Source organism: Podarcis raffonei, chromosome 1 (assembly GCF_027172205.1).
Source record: "Podarcis raffonei isolate rPodRaf1 chromosome 1, rPodRaf1.pri, whole genome shotgun sequence".
NCBI classification, from domain to species: domain Eukaryota; kingdom Metazoa; phylum Chordata; class Lepidosauria; order Squamata; family Lacertidae; genus Podarcis; species Podarcis raffonei.
The window spans coordinates 60,418,717-60,434,699 of NC_070602.1; the positions used below are offsets into that span (position 1 = coordinate 60,418,717).

At 43.7% G+C, this 15,983-nt stretch overlaps 1 long non-coding RNA gene across 4 annotated transcripts in view; it reads right to left on the minus strand.

Annotated features, from left to right (window-relative positions):
• LOC128414234 (uncharacterized) overlaps positions 1-15,983 on the minus strand; it is a 55,003-nt gene that overhangs the window by 32,631 nt on the left and 6,389 nt on the right. The window contains exons 1-2 of one of the 4 annotated variants that reach the window (XR_008330617.1): positions 14,003-14,080; positions 11,708-11,901 (exon numbers count right to left, since the gene is read on the minus strand). The exons of the other annotated variants lie outside the window; for them this stretch is intronic. This is a non-coding gene — a long non-coding RNA (uncharacterized LOC128414234). Of the gene's footprint in view, positions 1-11,707; positions 11,902-14,002; positions 14,081-15,983 lie in introns of those variants that run through there. 4 annotated transcript variants of the gene reach the window in all.

Sequence of the window (15,983 nt, forward strand, 5' to 3'; positions counted from 1 at the left end):
TATTGTCTAGTCATCTGAGTTAGTGCAAGAATCTGCTTACAGCACAATTCTCTTCTGCAAACCTGCATGATTAGGGTAGAACTGCCATACCGTCACAGTTTTTGTATAATAGCATATTGGTTACTATTCAGACCCCCCCCCCAACATTCCTACTTATTGGTATTCAATTGAGGGCTATAATCTGGTCTGAATCACTGCTATGATACAGAGATTATACATGGAAAGTGTTTCCCTCCCCCCTCTTTACAACACCTTGTTAATCGGACCACAACTAAGAACCACACAACAGAATTACAGGTCAAACCAATGGAATTTAGATTAGCTGCAACTAAGTCCTGCTCCATCACTTTCAATGCACCATTCAGTTCAATCTTATGCATGTTTATTCAAAATTCCTATAGTGAGTTTGCAATTGTAGTCATGATGACAGGTTATTCTTTTCTTACTAATGAGTTATTCATGCAAATAAATATTAATTATTAAAAATTAATAATGCAGAAATAAAAGTATATTGATAAAAATAAATTCCATATTCCTATAATTTTATAAGGTATTGGTAATATCAGATTACAAATGAAGCTATACTTTCAATGTAATGTGAGTCAGGTGACCACCTTTCTACTCTAAAACAGAAAAGCAATTCCAGAACTCTTAATAATTTATAAAAGGGGTGCCCTTTTTTACCTAATATAAAGTACTATTATATTTCCAATACACCTATAACAAACATTCTGAGTATTGATTCCTACTTAGCCAAAACAGCACTACAGACACACACGACAAGGAGGAATAAGCAAGATTGAAGGAACCCCAGAGTTTGAACAAGGCGCCAGTCAAACGCATTCCTCATCTCCCAGGCCAATGGCTAACTGAACAATCTGTGGTCTTTTAAACTGTGGGGGTGTTGTTTTTGTTTGTTACTATGTGTTTTTACAGACTACTTTGTGATCCTTGGATGAAGAGCAGTATAGAAATTTAATAAACTACAACAGCTACAGAATGTATTTAGGGGAAAACTTCAAAAGAGTCCATGAGGACTGAGAATGCTTAGTAAGCAAGCAATGCTCACTTATTACTGAGCAGAAAAATGAAAAACACTTATTTAATTTATATTTTTGCCAATTTACTTGGTGTTAGATACCATCGATATATCATTTTCATATAATTTTCTCTTAGACCATAACATGCTGTAAAATTTATATCCATATTCCCCAATCGTTCCCATGCTTTCATGTCTATATTATGACCAATATGTATTGCCCAATGTATCACTGAGGATTTTACTTGCTCATCTTTTCTCTCCCATTCCAATATTTTTTACATTTCAGACAGCACTTTTACATTGCATTCCAACAGGTCTCTCTCCAGCTGTGATATCTGTTGGGGAACAAATTGACCCATGCTTTCTAGACACAAGTCAGAGAGATTTTCTCCTTGCCCTGATCCTTTCCAAGGGAAAACCTGCTTTTTAGCAAGAGGTCAGAACAACTTGGATTTCAGGGGAAACCTGAATTGCCACTTGCTTTGAGCGCTAAAGAGCGGTTTTCCGTGGGGCAAAGCAGTGGGAGAACAGGGCCCTGGAATTACCATTCAGTTGGTAAAGGGCTTAAAATTAAAAAAGTTAATCAGATTCAAAGTTATAATTTTCATGCCACAACTAAAACAAAATTCTTACATAATTTTGGCCTCTTTTCTAAAAATAAAAGATAATAGTAAACATGGAAAATAAAAGCATGGAAAAATAAAAACATGGAAATAGATAAATATTTCAGAATAAAGGGAAGGAAAAGTTATAAAGTCTCCAAGAAAACATCTAATTTGAGGAAATAAAAAAAGGCATTTTCAACATTAATTTTTATGGAGCCCTAAACTTATTATTTGGGGATTAAATTACTTTTCTGGCCAATTTTTCATCCAGGTTTACTTAAGATACACATACTGAGTGACCCGCTGGGAAGAGCTAATAATGGGCAGCTGTGTTAGAAAAATAGAACAAGGAGTCAGCATGACTACCACTAGCTGAAAATCTTTAGCATGGACAAGCTATTGTTCAATGTGAAATGCACACAGTCGCATGCAGAGCAAAATCAACCTGCTTTCAAACCTCCATTCTCTCTCCTTTCACCAGTGATTGCTGAAGACCCCAAACCAACCATTTAGCAGCTTTAGAGGTAATGCCATTTTCCTGCAAACTAGAGCTGTCCACGAAAGCATCTCTCCACTTAAGAATTGTATAGATAATGCAATAAAAAAATCACAGCAGGTTCTAAAAATAAATTAGCTAGCAATAAATCATTTGTTTGATAAAGTCAATGGAGGCATGGGCTGCAGCAATTCTTAATGCTTTTTGGATGCACAACAGGGATTATTTTGTTTCTCCTGACACCAGCCTCTGATAGGCCATTGCAAGTCCCAGTTAACAGATGGTAGAAAGCCACCAGCATATCCAGGTGGTGGATCTAATGTCAGGGATGAAGAATAATGTTTCAACGTGTTCAGCCCCCACTATCCAAACATGAGTGAACACTGAGAAAACAATTACTGCCTTTCTCCCAAGATTATCTCCTGTGCGCCAGCTACACAGTACCTAACCAAAGGTATGAGCAGCTGCCTTTTAATATAAAATTTAATAAAAAATAATGAAAATATAGTATAAGCAGCTGTCATACTAATGCGCCACGAGTGAATCCATGTTCAGAACTACTGCTGACATGAATCTTCCTTGATTATCTTGTTCCTCTGCAGCAAAAGGAGCAGCTATAGAGCAAGCTGTGTTTGCAAAATGGGTTTTCACCGTAGACTATTATTTTATTTATTGAATTTGTTAGTTGCTTTATCTTGCCCACAGAGCCTAGGGCTTGCCGATCAGAAGGTCAGCGGTTCGAATCCCCACGACTAGGGGAGCTCCTGTTGCTCGGTCCCTGCTCCTGCCAACCGAGCAGTTCGAAAGCACGTCAAAGTGCAAGTAGATACAGTGGTGCCTTGCAAGACGAAAAGAATCCGTTCCGCGAGTCTCTTCGTCTTGCAGTTTTTCCGTCTTGCGAAGCAAGCCCGTTAGTGGCTTAGCGCTATTAGCGGCTTAGCAGGCTTAGCGGATCAGCTGTTAAGCAGCTTAGCGGATCAGCTGTTAAGTGGCTTAGCGATCAGCTGTTAAGCGGCTTAGCGGATCAGCTGTTAAGCGGCTTAGCGGATCAGCTGTTAAGCGGCTTAGCGGATCAGCTGATAAGCGGCTTAGCGGCTTGGGAAAAAGGGGGGGGAGGAAAAAACCCCCGCAGGAACTCGCAAGACATTTTCGTCTTGCGAAGCAAGCCCATAGGAAATTCGTTTTGCGAAGCACCTCCAAAACGGAAAACCCTTTCGTCTAGCGGGTTTTCCGTCTTGCGAGGCATTCGTCTTGCGGGGCACCACTGTACAGTGGTACCTCGGGTTACAGGCGCTTCAGGTTACAAACGCTTGAGGTTACAGAATCCGCTAACCCAGAAATAGTACCTCGGGTTAAGAACCTTGCTTCAGGATGAGAACAGAAATCGCATGGTGGCAGCGCGGCAACAGCGGGAGGCCCCATTAGCTAAAGTGGTGCTTCAGGTTAAGAACAGTTTCAGGTTAAGAACGGACCTCCAGAACAAATTAAGTATGTACCCAGAAGTACCACTGTACATAGGTACCACTCCGGCGGGAAAGGAAACGGCATTTCTGTGCGCTGCTCTGGTTCGCCAGAAGCAGCTTAGTCAGGCTGGCCACATGATGCACAAACTGTCTGTGGACAAACGCCGGCTCCCTCGGCCAGTAAAGTGAGATGAGAGCCACAACCCCAGAGTCGTCCGTGACTGGACTTAACAGTCAGGGTCCCTTTACCTTTACTTATCTTCCCCAGGGCAACCCAAAGCGGCCAACAAGGTACATTAAAACCAAGAGGAAAAAGAAATACAGTCGTACCTTGTAATTTGAACGGAATCCATTCCGGAAGTCCGTTCAATTTCTAAAACGTTCGAAAACCTAATCACAGTTTCTGATTGGCTGCAGGAAGGTCCTGCAACTAATTAGAAGCCGCTGAAGCCCTATCGGACGTTCAGGTTCCAAAAGAACGTTCACAAACCGGAACACTCACTTCCAGGTTTGTGGCATTCAGGAGTCAAAACATACGAGTTCCAGGGCGTTCGACAACCAAGGTACGACTGTATCTTAAAACCATCCCGCCCACTTCTAAAAGGCCAGAGATAGATTAACGCCAATGGCCTGACTATAAAGATAAGTTTTTGCTCGGCACCTATAGAGATATATAATGATGGTGCCAGGCAAGCATCTCTGAGGAGAGGATTCCCCAAATAGGGAGCCACTGCAGAAAATGCTGCTCTCCAGACCTCTTGTGAAGTGGGCACATGATGAAGAACCTCAGATGATGAAGGATCAGGGTCCAAAGCTGAAGGAAGGCACTCTGCACCACCCAGACCACCTGAGCCTCAAGCAACAGCAATGGATCCAGCTGCATACCTGCTCCTTCAGAGGGAGTGTAACTGTTAGGATATTTCCGTTCCACTTTAAAAGGGAGCAGGATGTTTGTGTCACAGCCTGCGCATTTCCTGTCTCACAGGATGTTTCAGTTGTCTGTTCCTTTCGTTTTCTGCTGTTTGCCTGAGCAGTCGGAGCAGACGGTCATGTCTTCTTTTGTTCTGACCTACGCTGAATAAACTGTAAATATGCTGTCCTGCTGTGCAACTTTTGCTGTGTGAATTCTGCTGATAGAGTGTGCACAAGCCTGAGGCTTCGTGTCACCAAATTGCTGATACTGCGTGACTACGGGAGGTCGATGGATCGTCCGGCGCCGAGCTTGGGGGCTCAGATGGACTTTATCTCCCTGGCAGTATCCCAACAATAACCTCATCAAAAGCAGACAACCCCTCATCCATCTGGTCTAGGGAACCACCTAGTAACAGTGCCTCAGTCTTATTTGGATTGAGCTTCACTTTGTTGGCTCTCATCCAGTCCATTACCGAGGCAAGACAACAGTCCAGCACATTCACTGCCTCACCTGCAGATGTAAAGGAGAGCTGTGTGTCATCAGCATATTGCTGGCAACGTATTCCAAACCTCCGGATAACCCAACTTGGCGGTTTCATGCAGATGTTAAACAGAATGGGAGATAAAAGTGAACCCCAAGGAATCAGACTCTGAAAGCTCCAAGGGGCCGAACAGTACTCCGCAAGCATCCTCCTCTGAAAATGACCGTCCAAGTAGGACCAGAACCACTACAAAGTGGTGCTGCCCACTCTAACACAGACATCCAGAAGGATGCCTTGTCAATGGTATCAAAAGCCACTGAGAGGTCAAGGAAAACTGACAGGAACACATTTTCCCTGTCTCTCTCCCAACAGAGGTCATCAAACAGGGCAGCCTAACCCCTGTCTGAAATAGATCTAGAATCAGCTTCCTCCAAGAGTGCCTGCATCCAGTCTGCAGCTGCCCACTGCAACCTTGCCCAAGAAAGGGAGGTTGGCAACCACCCATTAATCACTTAAGATTTTCCAAATCCAGGTAAGGTTTCTTAAGGAGTGACTTTACCACTGCCTCCTTCAAGCAGGCAGGGACCACCCCCTCTCACAAGGAGGCATTAATCACCTCCCTGGCCCAGCCAGCTGTCCCCTCCTTGAGAGATTTTATCAGCCAAGAGGGGCAAGGGTCCAGAGAACCAGTCATCACCCTGTCCGATCCAAGCACTTTGTCCAGATCTTTGAGCCTTACCAACTGAAAATCATCCAACACAACAGGACTAGACAGTGATCAGGACACTCAGTGCTCAGATTAATCGGCTATAACAACAGAATCAAGATGGAAGTGATTTTATCCTCAAAATGCTTTGTAAACAAGTCACAGCAAACTACTGCTGGTTCCTCCCCTCCTTCAGAGTAGACTGCAAGAGGCCGCTCACTACATGGAAAAGCTCTGCTGTGTGGCATAGTGAGAATGCATGAAGGCAGCAAAGTATGTCTTCTAAGTAGGCTCAATAATAAGCACTCAGTAGTGTCTTTGCATTTGTCTAGAGCAGGCATAGGCAAACTCCAGCCCTCCAGATGTTTGGGACTTCAATTCCCATCATCCCTAGCTAACAGGACCAGTGGTCAGGGATGATGGGAATTGTGGTCCCATCATCCCTGCGGGCTGCAGTTTGCCTATGCCTGGTCTAGAGCAAGAGTTGTCAACCTGGTCCCTACCGCCCAGCAGTGGGTGTTTCAGGATTCTAGGTGGGTGGTAGGGGGTTCTACGGCACAAGCTAAATCCTCCTTCCATCAAGCACTGTTTCGCGGTAAGGAAATTTTACCATGAAGAAAGAAGCATTAGTGGACGGTAGGTATAAAAAGGTTGACTACCCAAGGATCTCAGTGCACACACACACATATCTAGGCCATTTGGCAATAGCAACCAAGATTCACAGCTACTGAATTCTAAATCCTTGTCTTGTTCTACAAAGTTGAGAAACTATCACTTCTGGCCACTTTTCTTTAGTTATAAAAATTTGTGATGCATATGTTAGTGTCCAAAGTTTCAATCCTTTCACCACTTGGTTTTATTTTCAAGAAAGGTAATTAAAAATACATTTGATCATCTATCAGCCCTGTCTGTTGTAAAATAATCAGTTGCTAGCCTGGCAATAAGGGTTGTGCAGAAATGGAAACAAGCTTCACAATGATGGAAGCTGATGGTTTACGAAGTCACTGAATGAGAACTGATTATTGATTTGCTATCCTCCTAACAACATCAGTGTCAAGTGATAATATACTGTACCACTTGCTTCAGAGTAAATAGCAATTTTTATATTAGACCCTTTCTTGCAAATTGGCTGCTCGCAGGGAAAGCAAAATATACAGCCATCTGAGTATCTTGAAGCAGTACACAAACTGCATTGAGAGAATGCCAGCAAAGCACAGAAACATTGTTGCTGGTGTTTAAAATTCAAGCTTTTCCCATAAACTCCAAATCAAAAGCTTGAGAATTCTAATACCCCAGTTGCACAGCATAGACAATGCCCTCTTGTTTTCCAATTTGTGTCTGCATGCTATTGTTTTGCGGGAGATTATCCAGTTTGTTATAAACAAACTCAGAATGGCTGCTATTATTATTCAAGAATGCTTAATTATGGGAACTGTGGCCTACAGATTCTGGTTAAAATATAGCTATTAGATGGAATCCAATTGGTGCCCCTACACAAGAAAGGAATTTTGATCCAGGAGGTGGCTTTCTTTGCCAATTCACTCTTCCCCTACAATGCCTCGCATGACCTGCCACCCTCTTCTGGTGGGTCCAATAATCTGGACATATTTGGAGGGTGGTGCATAGGAAGTAGGACTGAAAGCAAAAATTGCCTCCCCTTTCCTTCTGTTAGCAGACACTTCAACCACATCAAAAGTCCTCCTGTGAGTCCATGTTAGGGATAGAAGGTTCTCGGTTTCTCATTTTTCCAATCGTAAATTTAGTACCCCACACTTCCACAGCAGTTTGCGTGTTTTTTTTAAATCGTCACAAAAAAAATCTTCAGCATTTTAATGCGAATTTCTTCTAATAAACACATTTTTATGCAGCTTGAGTAATGTAAGGCATTGTTGCTAGCAATTTCCCCTAATATAATGAGTTTTTGTATGTTATTTTCACTATTAATTTTAATGTGGACTTTCCACTAATATGTGTTTTTGTAGTATTGTTTGAAGAACTCCGTTGCACAATTCAGAATTTGAAGGGTGGCTGTGATCTGAATTAAAATTTTCCCCTACTGTACAAGGCACTGATTAAATTACTGCTCCCAGATTTTTCTTTTTATATTGTTTACATTTTCACCTTGCTTTTCCTGAAAGGAGCTCAGGGAAGTGCATGTTGTCTTCCTAATTTTTCAGAAAAGTGCTGGGAGGTGGGCCAGGCTAAGAATGACTGGAGCCAGGGCTATTTTTCTAGAAAAACAGGTGCCAGAACTCACCATGAACACCTCCTTTTTTCCTGCTAGAATGGCAATGGCATCCACCTGAGAGGTGCTGGAACTGAGTTTGGGTGAGTTCCTCCTGAAAAAAAAATCCCTGACTAGCTCAGGTTTACTCAGTAACTTTTGTGGCTAAGTGGGCATTAGAAGCTGGTTCTCCCTAGTCCTATTCAACATTCTATACCAGGGATGTCCAACGGGTAGATCGTGATCTACCAGTAGACTGCCGGGGTGCCCCAGGTAGATCGCTGGATGAGAGAAAGTGCTCATGGAAAAGCAGCTCCTCTACCTTTGCTTCCCCAAAAAAGCAACTCTCTCCTCTCTCCTCCCAAAAAAGCTCAACAACTCTGGGTAGATCACTGCCAGTTTTTTTTATGCTGGGAGTAGATGGCAGTCTCTTGGGAGTTGGACGTGCCTGTTCTATACCATACAGATGTCCTCTTTTAAAAAGCTAAGACAATCCCTGTGGAAATTGAAAGAGACAAGCCCTCTGTATATGTTGCTTGTGTCTGTGGCATAACCATGTCCAAACCAGAACTGGAGCCATGCTTTTTGCTCTGCCCCCATCAGATCTTCTTTAGCAGCTGCACATGGGTGTCTATATGTAAAGCCCAATTTGCAAACTCCTGCCCATGTGTAGGAGTCCTGCAGGATCAGGACACCATCACACGCAAACCCTTTATGTGAGCAGGAGCTTCTACACACATGCACCGTTTTGCTTTGGGCTTTCTGTACACAACATGGAGTTGTTAAAGAAAGAGGATTTGATGTTGGGAGGCGGCACTATGAACACATCTCTGTTCCAGCTTGTAATGTACACATAAAGTTAACATACTGTGTGATGGCACCGTCAGTAGAGCATAAGACTCTTAATCTCAAGGTTCTGGGTTCAAGCCCCAAACTGGGCAAAAAGATTCCTGCGTTGCAGGGGGTTGGACTAGATGACCCTTGTGGTCCCTTCCAACTCTACAATTCTATGATTCTATGCTACTGCAGAATCATACAATTTGAAAGTGGTTACATAATTCTCAAACACCCATGAATGGAGTTCTCCTGACAACCATGTTGAGCAACCCTAAACTAGAACTTTTAAAGCACCCTCTGATTATTTGTAGCACGTTGTTGTTGTTGTTGTATGTCTCACTTATTACATAATAACTGCAAACTCAGATGGTTGAGAACCTATCAAGTTGGAAGCAAAACAAATCCACCACCAAATAAGATGTTACATACACAAGGGAGGTATAAGGAGCCAAGATCAATAGAAAAATATCCCTATGCTCAGCAGTCTCCAGGAGCTATGGAACAATGAGTATAACCTGGAAAAGAAAAAACAGAAAGGGGGGGAGGAAGTAAGAAGTGAATTGGCTTCCTTTAAACTCCTGACAGCTAATCCTTATGGCTAAAAAGAACCGCCAATTGTCCTTCAGAGGGATTAGAAACTGGTAGATTCTGCCTCCTTTGTGGTCATTCACAGCTTTGCAGTGTCTGGTGAAAGGCTGTGGACAGCATTTATGGGGACTACCACTCCCATTAGCCATACCCAGCATAGTCAGTGGTCAGCGATGATGGGAAGGCTAGTCTAACAACTTCTGAGGAGGTAGAATTTAATGCCCATCATCATCATTGAACTTGCCGTTCAGTGCATCATACAATGCAGAACTCCTGACACTGCAAAGGGTGGCTTTAATGAGCCAGGCTGTTTTGAGCTCTTGTCAGAGGAGATTTTTCCTCCACTGATGTGTTCTGCAGTTTTTGCAGCCTACCTCCTCTTCTGGCTCTTGGGTGGTGGGAATTGCTTCTGTTCTATTTGACCTGAGTCAGTCCAGACAATTATTATCCTCCATAAGCTACTGAGCCACTGTGCAATTGCATATGATGGTGGTATTGTTCCAGCAGTGCACATCCTCAGCTTCTACACTTCCCCATGGAAGTGCAGCATAAATCTCAGTGACACCATGGGCTCATGGTAGAAATTACAGGGGCAGGCCTTGGATTATGATTGGAGAGGCAAACACATGCACCAGGCTATTCCATGGTTTTAATTTTAGTTGTTACCTTTCTGAGGGCTAAAAAAATACTTAAAACAACAACAGCAACAACACATGCACAAGGGATGCTAAGACTAAACTACATTGCAGCTTTGAGGAATGAAAGGGCTATGTATCAATGAGACCAATTGCGCATCCACACCAAGTTCTATTGTGTATTTACTGCATATTTGAGGCTGGTTTGAGGTGTCATCCACATGTTTCCCTCATGCAGCATCCACCTCACAGTTGATTTTACAGTCAATTTAGATTTCTCTGATCCTGGTAAAATTCTAAGAGATCAAACCCTAATTTACAGTTAGATGCTTACCAAATACACCAGGCATAGGCAAACTCGGCCCTCCAGATGTTTTGGGACTACAACTCCCATCACCCCTAGGTAACAGGACCAGTGGTCAGGGATGATGGGAGTTATTGTCCCAAAACATCTGGAGGGCCAAGTTTGCCTATGCCTGAAATACACACATGCATTTTGTATTGCCTTACCTAATTACATGCCCCTAGACATCAATGGGGATGCGGGTGGCGCTGTGGGTTAAACCACTGAGCCTAGGACTTGCCGATCAGAAGGTCGGCGGTTCAAATCCCCGCGATGGGGTGAGCTCCCATTGCTCGGTCCCTGCTCCTGCCAACCTAGCACTTCGAAAGCACGTCAAAGTGCAAGTAGATAAATAGGTAAATGGCGGGAAGGTAAATGGCGTTTCTGTGCACTGCTCTGGTTCGCCAGTAGCGGCTTAGCCATGCTGGCCACATGTACGCCGGCTCCCTTGGCCACTAAAGCGAGATGAACACCGCAACCCCAGAGTCGGCCACGACTGGACCTAATGGTCAGGGGTCCCTTTACCTTTACCATCAATGCTTCCTGCATTCCCTGGCTTCTCAATTCTTTTCATCTCACTTCTGTAGTGTTGCATCAACTTCCAGCTGCCCAGTGTAATTATTACATTAATTGGAACCTGCTGTGAATGCACAAACTCATTCCTGCTTACTGAAAGGTGGGTGCCCCCACCCCACCATTTCCAAAGAAGTGGATGTATAGGATTGCAGCCCTTGGATTCTCAGTGAGAGCATGCTCCTTGGCCCACAAAAGGTTAAATGAACCAAATGAGATGGTTTCCAAGAGAGGAAGGAAAAGGGGGGCAGGGATCCTCCAGAGCAAAGGCCCTTCCTCATCCAGCCTTGGAGACAAGCTGGATGCAAAGAGGGACCCCAAATCTTATTTAGGAGTGAGGCTAACTTGAGATCCTGCCCATATGTGGACTTGCCCAAAGCACAGATAAAAAATGTTCAGAGCATAATCAAACAGCAGCTATGAGCCTCACTAGCCTGATTTGTTGAATTCCGGCCTTGCAAATGCAAAAGTGGGCATTAGCTCAAAATATGTCTCATTATTAATTACGAAGAGAGTGAGAAGGTCAGGGTAAGGGTGACTTAAGTCGTAATAAAAATGAGTATTCTGAATAGCAAAAATCTGTATTACGAGTCCATTATTAGTGAGCATCAGCCCTGCCAGCTAAAATATTCCAAATGCCACAACCAACCAAGCCAATCTCCATAGCCACTTCCATGCAAATTAAGCTGTTATGCGTACTTCCTTTAATTTCCTTAACACTTGGGGTTTCTTCAGTGGATTGCACCCTCAGATAATCAGCATCTGGATAATGGGATTTTATTGAGATTTTATTACTATTACCTGTTATTTAGCAGCTTTTCTTTGCTTCTGCTTTGTATATTGTCTTCATTATAATGAAGCTTTTCAGAAAGAATACAGGCTTTCAGGATGACATTTCTCTATGATTTATGCACTAGATATGCCTCATGACGAACAAGTGTTTCCTTTGTTGCAGAGTCTTCACAAGTCAATTCATTTAATTTCAGTCATTTTTCCTGTCAGCAAAGTAGTTTAGAATGAAACTGGGCTACATTTGAAGAGGGGAACAAACACTGCCTGAAAGAACACGTCTGTACAAAAACCTGATGCAAACTGAACCAGTCCAGAGAGCCTTATGCATAATAGTGCTTACTAATCTCTCATCACCACACTTCCCTCCTGGGATCAAGTAACTGGGTAAACACTCTGAGATGTCATCAATTGCAGCACCCATCACAATTTGTGGGTCAAGGATGGAAGCAGGGGGTAACCTTGTCTCACAAAAGGTGGCATCCAACTGAACAGTTCGGCAGCACAAGCACTTGGGGGTACGCAATGGAACTAACTTTCCCTCTCATCTCCCTGCACGCCCCCTAAAAATGTTCTGGGGGTTCAATGCAAATTTATGGAGTGCACAAGGGAGAGGATATGGAAGGGAAGTTGCATTAGTGCAAAGTTACTTATATATAAAAATCAGTATCAATTCAATTTCCTTCTGACACATCCTTCCTCTTATTCTCTGGGATCTCACCCAGGGTCCAAACAAACTCTCAGCTCACCTGCAAACATCTCACAATGAGAAGAGATCCGGGAAACAGCAGCCATCTTTCTAGTCTGTTGTCTCTAGGCTTGTTTTTTAAGGGCAATCCCAAGGTGGATGCCCACAGCTGTGTCCCATTCAGCTGCACTCTCCACACCCAGTCCCAGGTGCAGCAGGTTTGTTGAGTTTTGCTTAAATAAATGGGAGAAATGGACTCACTTTTATTTCCACAGCCTGAATTACAAGCAGACTACCATGAAGAAGAAAAACAGAGTCTAAATTGTAAATAATGCTCGTGGCTGTTTATGCTAACTTATTTCCCTTTATCTATATAGGGTATCCATGTCTAATAAGATTTTGTGAAACCTGCTGGAGCCGAAAAAGCAATATTCTGAAAAACAGTTGTTAGGAGTAAGAGAGAGAGCTTGTGTAAGAAGGCTTTCTCAAGTGCCACAACACCCAAAATTCCTTAGACGATGTTCGCCAGGCTTCCTCAACCTTAACCCTCCAGATGTTTTGAGACAACAATTCCCATCATCCCTGACCACTGGTCCTGCTAGCTAGGGATCATGGGAGTTGTAGGCAAAAAACATCTGGAGGGCCAAGGTTGAAAAAGCCTGATGTTGGCATTTCTTATGAGTAGACCAGAGAAACCAGCAGCAGAAGGGAGGGACAAGCAACAGCAAACTGAGATCCTGGGATCAACAGGAGCCAGTCCTGCTGATAGAACTGACAAAGCTCAAAGCATATCATTATGAAAACCAGCCTGTTTACATCCTTTGTCAGGCAAAAGAATGCCTATAGCTTAAGGAAGCTAAATCCTAGAAAATGGGAGGCTTTTATGGAATATTCCAAGTAAGAGCAGGGATGGGGGGACCTGTGGCTCTCCAGGTGTTGTTAGACCCCAACGCCGATTGGCCCCAGCCAGCATAGCGAATAGTGAAGGATGATGGGAATTGGGGGGGGGGCTACAGGTGAAAGCTGGACCATAAAGAAGGCTGATCGCCGAAGAATTGATGCTTTTGAATTATGGTGCTGGAGGAGACTCTTGAGAGTCCCATGGACTGCAAGAAGATCAAACGCATCCATTCTTAAGGAAATCAGCCCTGAGTGCTCACTGGAAGGACAGATCGTGAAGCTGAGGCTCCAATACTTTGGCCACCTCATGAGAAGACTCCCTGGAAAAGACCCTGATGTTGGGAAAGATTGGGGGCACAAGGAGAAGGGGACTACAGAGGACGAGATGGTTGGACAGTGTTCTCGAAGCTACAAACATGAGTCTGACCAAACTGCGGGAGGCAGTGGAAGACAGGAGTGCCTGGCGTGCTCTGGTCCATGGGGTCACAAAGAGGCGGTCACGAAGTCGGACACGACTAAACGACTAAACAACAAAAACAACAGGTTCCCTATTCACGGTACAGAGAAATCCATCTGATCCCAGAGAAGATGACCCTCAACATACACACTCTAACCAATGAATTGTACGTAGGAAAAACAGACATTTTTTGGAATCAGAAACAGAAGTAGGCAGGGAGAAGGAAGGAAAGGGAGAGGGCGTGTCAGCTGAAGTCACCTACTTGGATGCAGAAGCCTCTTTCTGGGGACCTGACACAGGGCAGTGGACCTGCTGCTTGAAGGAGTGTTTAAGTTGTTTGCCTCCACCTATGTTCTCTTCCCATATTTATAAATAAAACCAAATGTTACAAAATGCCACATCTCCAATGATCTCTCCTCTAAAAAAGAAAAAGACACCAAACCCTGTTTACGTATTCTGTTACCTTCATTTGGCTTCCTCATGTGCCCTCAGGTACTTGTGCACACTTTTCTGTCAACTGGGACTTGTTAGAAAACCCAAAAGTTCTACTTAGTCTTCTTTGTTGCAGATGCTCTTGGCAGCCATCTGCTAATGTTGGCTATTATTCTCAAGCGCAGCTGAAGTATAAAGCTAACAGAATGCACACAAAGCATTTAGCCAGGTCATGAAAACCCTGGTTGGAGATTGCATCTCTTCATCAGGCATTGGTGCAAAACTACATGAAGCGCCATAGCAGATCGCCCCTTCCCCCTCTGTCTGTAAGTAAGGAGAAAGTGATGGAAAAGTCCTTGAATATGTGTGCGTGTGTGTGTCCGTCCACCTGCCTTAATGTCTGTATCTGCCAGCCGGCCTGTATATCTTCCTCTGCTGAAGGTGTGTGCATGCACCTTCTTGACTACATGTGCCAATGTCTACACATCTGCCTGCCTGTACTCTGAGAGTGTGCTTGTGTCCAACCATCTGACCCCCCGAGAGCTGACTCTCAATGTGGCCATCAAGTCAAAAAAGGTCATCCATCCCACTCCACTCTTTACTCTGTAGGCCGACTGGCATGTTCTCTCCCTCCTGGTCGTTCGTTCGGGAACTTCAAAAGCTTTCTCCAATCCAAACATCACAGCGACCAATACCAAGAAGTATCAGCACACTTAGGAACCTGCAGAGTATTGGCGGTTTGCGTAACAGACCCAATAGCACAGCATCTTGGCTAATCTACTTTATTTACATATAATACACTTGAAGCATTCTGACTTAGCTCGTTCCTCTTTCTCATCAGTCAGCAAAGGGAAAGAACAAAGGACAATAATCCTACATTCCGGAACATAGTAACACAAAACATCCTGTCTCCGTCACTTCCCACACTGTGGAATGAAAACATACACTGTCATGTGATAACAACAATCCCATGACTGCAAACACGGAACAAAAATCCTAACAGGTATCACTGGGAATCTTCAGAAGTTGAGCACCAGTTGCACGCAGCCTACCACTACACATGCAGAACTATGTACTAAGATAAATTTCAATCCGTGTGCATAAGCAACACAGATAAATCTTTTGCTGAATTGGGGCAAAAGAAGACAAGTTTTAGCAAAGTCATCTATTAAACAAAGGTGAGAATATCAAGGCCATACTGCCCATCAGTTTCTATAATAATGGCTTATTGTGGATAGCTTCTTAACCTGGATAAAAGCCAGCTACCACTGGACCTACATTGCAATGGTTGACACACTGATCTTGAAAATAATAGCACCCATGGTACTGAACTGCCATATTTTAACCTGAAGATAGACCTTTTTGACTAGATGAAGTTGCAGTGATCGCCCTGTTCTCATTGTTTCCCAACAGGGAAGGTACAATTGCAGAAATCCTTGCAATCCTGTGCTGACATGCGTATCCTTCCAGCACTAGTCAGTCACTGAAGTGCAATCCTGAGGTGTATTGTTTGGAGGAAATTAAGCACTGCGGTTGTGTGCATGAGCTGCGCCTCAGTTCAGCGACAATTCAAAATTGTTATAGGGCATGTTCTCCTGACTACTTCAGTATGTTAAGTTCCTTTCAAAATACACAATCAAACCTCGAGAGAATTGTCTGCGTGTTGTCTGCTGCTGTTCCTGTTTGAATCGACTCTCTGCTCTGAGCCAGCACCTTTTGTTTTCCCATGGCCATTGCTAACAGCCAGAAGGCTAAGCACAATCCCATGAAACATTATACTGACAGCCTTGGCCTCAAGGTGTTTCACAGTG